We start from the raw sequence: 7,512 nt of genomic DNA on the forward strand, positions 1-7,512 counted from the left end.
GAAACAACAGGGTATGCCTTGACAGGGTTTCCACTACTTATATTACTAGCCTGATTTACCACTGCTTATGAGCCAGATTTTGCCTGCGAAAAATAGTTTACTGACCCCTGATATAGATCAGTACTCCAGAGTAGAGTGCCCAGAAGCATATTCACATACATATTGCATGCAACTTGACTGTTAATTGTCAGCTTGGTTGGATTAATAATTTCTGGAGAAGTAGCTGGATAATAGGAGTGATTTACCTATCAAAAGACTAATCTACTGATATTCATAGATGAATGTACATTAAGGAGTTGGACCCAGCTGGAAGAGTGGGGTCACTGAGACCATACCTTTGGAGGGTACAGTATGCGCTCTGCTGGCGCTATTTATCCTCCGCTCCCAAATGTCATGAAGTGAGTAGTTTTGCTATTCTGCACTGTTACTGGATAACACCTTTTAAAAGTGACTCACCGAATAAATGTTACTGGGTTTTGCATTGTTCGCCTCTCTTTTTGAGTTAGGTAACAGGTTCTGTCTCAAACAAAGAACTGAACAAAATGAGGAAAAAGCAATGACAAAGTTTATCTGAAGAAGTAAAAATAAAGAGTGATGGAGAAACTGGCTTTGCAGAGGGAGTTTGAGCCAAGTTAAGAGGGAAAAGCAAGACAGAAGTACACGCTGGAGGATGCAAAGGGGAATATCCTGAGGAAAGACACAAATCAAGCTCATCTTGGCATCTGCATCCTTTTATACTGCCCAAGTCTTGAGGAAACCCAAAAGAACTTCTACTTGCAGGTCCTGAGTGGTGGTGCTGGAATCCCACACCACAGGCTAATGTCAGATCTAGGCCTTTCGGTTGAAAAACCTGCTGAACTTCTCTCTCTGAAGTGCATATGCAGGGCTTTGAGAAGTGTTCTGCACATGTGTCAAGCATCTTGTAATTTATAGGTCACACCTACTACTCCAGCCAGTTTTGCCACTCCCTAATCTCCGATCCCATCATGTCTCTGCCTTGGAGCCAGCCCATCATGGGCTAAAACTTCTGAAACTGTGTGCTAAATAAATGTCCCCTCCTTTTAATTTACGTCAAGATTGTGGTCTCAGAAATGGGAAAGCTGACAAATACATATGAGAACTTGGTATATAATGTAAGTGGCATTTATAAATTAGTGGTAAAAGGATGAACTATTCCATAAATGGTGCTGGAACAATATGTTACATCCAACAATAGGGGATATAAAATGTAATTCTTCACTTAATACACAAAAATAGGTTCCAGATAGATCAAAATGTATAAAACAAAATTTCAAAAACATTAAAGTTAGAAATGAGAGAATTTCTTCATCATATAAAGGTAAAAATGAAGTCAAAAAACAAGGCACAATAAACACAAAAGATGGGAGAAATTATAAATTTGATTACGTTAATTTAATACTTCTATACAAGACATCATACAAAGCAAAAGAAAAGTTTCAAACAGGAAGATACTTTCAATGCATATAATTAACAATTGATGAATATATATTTGTATCTTGAATCATACAAAGGAAGAAAAACTCAAATGAAAAAATTAGACATTAAATAAATAGGCAGTTCCAGGAAGATATCTAAATAGCATAGGAAATATGAACAAATTATCCCCAAATCTCAATGGTTTAACACATAAAGTTCCTCATTCATGAAAAATCAGTTGGAAGACATCCAATTCTCCAAAGAAGTAGTGCGTCATGAGAAGACACAGGAAGCAGGGCTCCCAAAATCATGAGACTCCATATCTCTACAGCCATCCTCATGTCCATGACCCAAAGCAGGGACACAAACAAAAAGGGAAAGGGATAAGGAGGGAGAAAGGGTAGGAAGGGGAGAGAGGAAGGGAAAAGGGAAGAGAGAAAACAGAGAGGGGGAAAGACAGGGGAGGAGTAGGGAGACAGGGAGACCTCCCTCCTCTTTGTTTCTTGTTTTTGTAGGCATAAATAGAACTCAAATAGGTATTTTGTGTCCTCAAAATGAAAGTCATACACTAAGTCTGACAAATCAGGAAACCCGAGGAAGCTGGATCTTTAATGAATTCATGAATCACTGATCATAACCACCTACTACCTTTAGTCTCTCTCAAGTGTGACACTAAGTCCTGCGGTGTGTAAGTCACTATAGTTATATATCTATTAACTGGCAGGCAAACATAATTTGTAACTGATTCTTACAATGTGAAGTAAATATTATAGACTTTGACAAAGTAATAAAAATCAAAACTACTGGAAATGAAGAAAGTTAAATGTATGCGACTTCTTCACCTTTTATACCAGGAAGTGAATCAATATTTAAAATCGAAAAGAAAAAAAAGAAAACGTGATAACATCAATCTCTTGGTATTTGTCATTAAGCTTTATCCTCAACCTTAACAGGATGTTAGAATGTGCTATCCATGATGGGAAATGTTTTTCCAAAGATCATTCCATTTTATGTATTCTGTTATGTACTAGCAATAGTGAATTGAGTAATTTTGATTAAAAATATGTATGGTATGACCCAAATTTTATTTTTAAAAAATGGTTCCTTCCATTTATCACCTATGTATGTGCAATGAGATATATGGAATGCTACTAATCTTATGCTAAGGGTAGTTGTGTCAGGATGATTTAAGATGGCTTTAGCTTTAAGTTGTTTCTTTCATCCTTTTTTAATGATTATTTTTGTTAGCATATTTGCAGTACACAGTGATTACATGCATCGTGGTGAGATGGCACATATACATAACACACCTTAATTCTTTTTACATTCTTTTTCCCAATCCTTCTCTTCTCCCTCCATCTCTTGGTCCCCCTCCCGTTTGCTAACACACCATCCTGTTTCCTATTAACTGTCTTTTATTTTGCTCTTTATTTATACTTTGGGCTCCTCATAAAAGAGAAACCATACAGTATTTAACCTTCTGTGCCTGATTTATTTCACTTAACAGTATGGTATAAAGGGGCATCCATTTTCCTACAAATGACTCAAATTTACCCTTCTTCACAGCAGAGAGGTACACTGCTGTGTATAAATACTTCATCTTCTTTATCCACTCACCTTTTAATGGACACATAGGCTGTTTCCAAGATTTAGCTATTATGAGTTGTGCTGCTATAAACTTGGGTGTGTATGTATCACTGTAGTATGATGTCCTTAATTTTTTAGGAAAGATGCCTAGAAGGGGAACAGCTGAATCAAATGGACCCACTTTGACTGTCTTATTATTTAAGCAGATTTTAAAAATTTAAAAATCAGAAAATAAAGATTATTATACCTTTTGGTAATGCTCCAAACTTCAAATGTTTCCATAGAAGCATTTTCTCTTTCTTTCCTTTTTCCTTTTCTTTTCATTTTTTTGTTTGTTTGTTTGGGTTTTTTGTTTTGTTTTGTTTTTTGTTTTTTTGTCTTTTTGAGACAGGGTTTCACTATGCAGTTCCGGATGGCCGTGGGCTCATTTTGTGGCCCAGGTTGGTCTTGAATTTGCAATGATCCTCCTGCCTCAGCCTCCCAAAGCGCTGGGATTACAGGAGGGCACCACCAGGTCCAGCTAGTAGAAGCATTTTCTGACGAATAACTGTTTAATTGCTAGAATTTTTATGATGAACATGTAGCATTTTTAGAAGAACAATAACATTCATAATGCTATCAGCAGTTGAATAATTCTTATTTGTGATATTTTGAAATAAATGTATAATCAGGCCTTGGAAGGTCATGAAGCTCTAAAACTTTATGTCAATATTCTATGAAGTACACACAGACCCATAATTCAGCTCCATATTCTTTTTTTAAAGCATCATCTCATTGACTCATCCTCCTTTGATCACTGATCTTTGTGTAGACTCAAGGCTAGTTGGAAAGTCACTAAATGATCTCATATAGTTGAATTTAGGGGACTGCATTTTGTCAACTAAAAACAATTTTTAGTACAGTTGAAAATGTAAGAACAGAAAGTATGCTATCTACTCCACGAACAATGAAGCATTAACTTATGCATAGTTTTAATATTTAATTGTATTACCATTACTTTCATCAAAAAAAGACTCCAAATATGTTAACTGGTTAGGAGCACCCACTAGTCTCCTAATTTCTGTTATATTTATTTGTCTTCACACTAATCCTAATGCTTTCTCTTCTATCTGTATTTGGCCAAACTTATGTATCCTGTAAAACTCAGTACCTCTTACCATTACAAACCTTTAGCCCTTGACAAGTACCTCTGCTGCAACAATTCTCAGGGATGCCATGTATAATTGTACATGTTATGCGCTGCATAAGAACACGAGATGAGGAAGCAAGTGAAATCTAGCCTGAGCTCAGCAACCAAGCCAGGCTGCACCTGCACAGAGGGTATCTCTTTACTGCATTTCCATAAAGGCACATCTGTAAGTTCATCCTGACTCACTGCATTTGCTTAAACAAGTCTAGTGCTTCTCTGAGTGTATATGTCAAGGGTAGGGATAGTGAAGTGCTCATCCTGTAACCCCCAGCAGCCCTCAGTACTTGTCAAAGAGTAGAAATTTAATGCTTTTTAACAGATGCTTAATAAATTATAAGATAAGCAATTTTCATAACCTGTTAATATCATAGTGAAAGTTAGAAATTTTTCTTTTCCTCTATTTAGGATGAGGAACATTTTTTTAAATTGTGCAGGAAGAAGCAGGAAATACAAACTAATAGTTGAGGAGTAGTATCTGCATGCCGGAAACCTCACATATATTATCCAATTTATGCTCCTAATAAACCTACTCGTGCTGCATGTAGAGCTCAGAGTCAGCCTTGAGTATATCAGCCCCGCACCACAGATGAGCCAATAGATGCTGAGTGGTAGATAATAAGCCAAACTCACAGATTAGGTAAGTGGAGAAACTAGGACCAAACTCCAGATGAGTCTGATTCTCTAATGCGGGATCCTTTCTCCCATAACTTGATACCTTTACTTTACAATAAAGCTTTGCACTTGGTGTAAGTTTCTTGACATCTCCTGCAATATCTAGACTATTTCACCTCCCCAAATAGTAATAATCAAGAGTTTATAACTCTAAAGTAATGGTCCTCATTCCACAATTCATACACAATTAATCATGTTGCTTTAGAGTCATACTTCACATTTTAATAAATCTGAGTGGTACATTTTTATTACTTTACACACTGAAAAGGTTGGCAACAGGAGACAATTCTTGAATAATGGCTCATGGCTTGCTCTACATTTCCTAAAGTCCGTACCTTTTAAATCTAAACTATATAATATGATTCTTTTCATCAAATACACTTCAACTGCTGAAGAATATGTCCAATGTAATTTCGTTCCGTGAATGTTCAGAGCAGTACTTTGCATCCTACAGTTTATTATTTGTTGATTAATTCTAGTTTGTTTCAAGATATCATATGCTCACTGAGTCATCATATTTTCATTTTAGGACTCTGTTATTACTCAGCCCTGCACTGGCCTTTGCATAACACTATGGACAAGATACTATGCATCATGCCAAATCCCTTGTAGGAATGAAAACATGCGACAATATTTGGTTTGCTTTTAAGTTGTTTTTCATTATAGCCCTGTAGAGGATACTAATAAATTTGTTGTTACTATGAAATTATTTCTTCTCCATAAAGGAAAGGGGATTATTTTCCCTATAGGTCAGTTTTACTGGAATACAGTACTAAATTACTGTCATTCTAATAATTTTTATCTGTGACCAAAATTTATTTTCCTGGTACAAGACAGTAAACCTGAGGAAATATTATCACATAAAAATATTTTTAAAAACACAATCTTTTCCTTCTCCTTTACACATACAATGAATGCTTAAAATGCAAAGTTAGGCCAGGCATGGTGATGCATGCCTGTAATCTCAGCACTTGGGAGGCTGAGACAGGAGGATTTCTGTGAATTTGAGGCCAGCCTTGACTACATTGCAAGACCCTGTCTTATAAAAAAGCAAAATTTCTAGAAAGACATGTTGAACTCATTTAGAACAAATCAGTGAAACTATGACATACACGATTTACATCTATACCATTACAAGTATACCTAGAACATATTGTATATATGCCTCTTGTAAATCTTGAAACATTCTATTCAAGTCATGAGGGTGGCATTCAAAATATTTAACAACTGGTACGGCCCAGAATCAGTGAATCAAAACGGAGGCCAAACCAAGGCCTGGAGCACAAGTCTGGAGCCCTCTGCTATAGAAAGCATTAACCTTAGTTGCTGGGTTACAGGTCTTGGGAGTCCCAGGAATAGACTGGGCCAGCCGGGGTGTGGGACAGCTGCTAAAGGAGCTCAAGGAAGAAATTATTTTCTAAACACTAAGTGTTCAGTGTTTAATTCAGCTGATTATTTCATAATTACCACTAGTATATCTGATATTATATTACATAGCATTAGTATTATGAAAATAAGCAATATACTCAATTCTAAAAAAAAAATCAACTGTGCCACTCAACAGAACTCTAAATATCCATCACTACCTGCCAGATGCCAAGCCACCTGTCCAACTACCCTACATATAACCCATATTGCCTAGGAAGCCATACTACCTACCACATTAGTCTGCCTTTCACTGGTCACAGACAACAACCCAATGCCTAAACATCCATAAGCCACTCTAATGGCTGGCACAAAAAAATAACCTGAGCAGCTAATTAGACTCCCAGTCGTACAAATTTGGGACACAAAACATGAAGAGGTTGTCATGTGGTAGTCCTTTCCTGGCAGGAAATGAATATGGGAGAGGTGTTAACAAAAGTATCACCAAATAAGCAGAGGAGAGAGAAGTTCAGGTGGACACAAGTGGCAGGAATTAAGCATAAATTGAATATGCACATCACAATCAGCATATGAGGAAATAGAATGATCCAGAAACTAGGAGAGATAGAATGCAAAATGTGTTTTAAAAGTGAATGGTTCACTTTTATATTGTTCGTGGCAATGTAAACTAGTACAACCACCATAGAAATCAGTGTGAATAGTCTTCAAAGAACTAAAACTAGAAATTCCATTTGACCCAGCTATTCGCCTTCTAGTAATCTTCCCAAAATAATTAATATGTCATATTACAGTGATACATACATATCTATGTCTATGGCAGCAAAACTCAACAAGGGCTAAACCTGGGCTCATTAACAGATGAATAAAGAGAACGTGGCATATATACACATTGAAGTACTACTGAGTACCACTGAGTTGTGAAAAAGGATAAGTTTGAGCAAATGTAGAAAAAAATGGGTTCCTTGAGACCATGATGCTAAGTAAATTAAGTCAGACACAGAAGTTTAAATATCACATGGGTATATGAGAAACCCAAAAGACAAATAAGAAAAGTAAAAACTTGATGATAGAAAACATGGAAGTAGACCTTTTGCAGATGTTAAGGAGATCTAGGAATGGAGGAAGAAGGCAGCAATTGAAGGAAAAGTAAAAAGGATTAAGATGCTCTATGTGCACGTATCAGCTCCCCACAATGAATATATTATGAATCGCAAACACGTACTAATAAAAGATTAAAGGGT

This window comes from Cavia porcellus, unplaced genomic scaffold (assembly GCF_034190915.1).
Source record: "Cavia porcellus strain 051 isolate PalLab524CR breed Dunkin Hartley unplaced genomic scaffold, mCavPor4.1 scaffold_3, whole genome shotgun sequence".
In the NCBI taxonomy this organism is placed as follows: domain Eukaryota; kingdom Metazoa; phylum Chordata; class Mammalia; order Rodentia; family Caviidae; genus Cavia; species Cavia porcellus.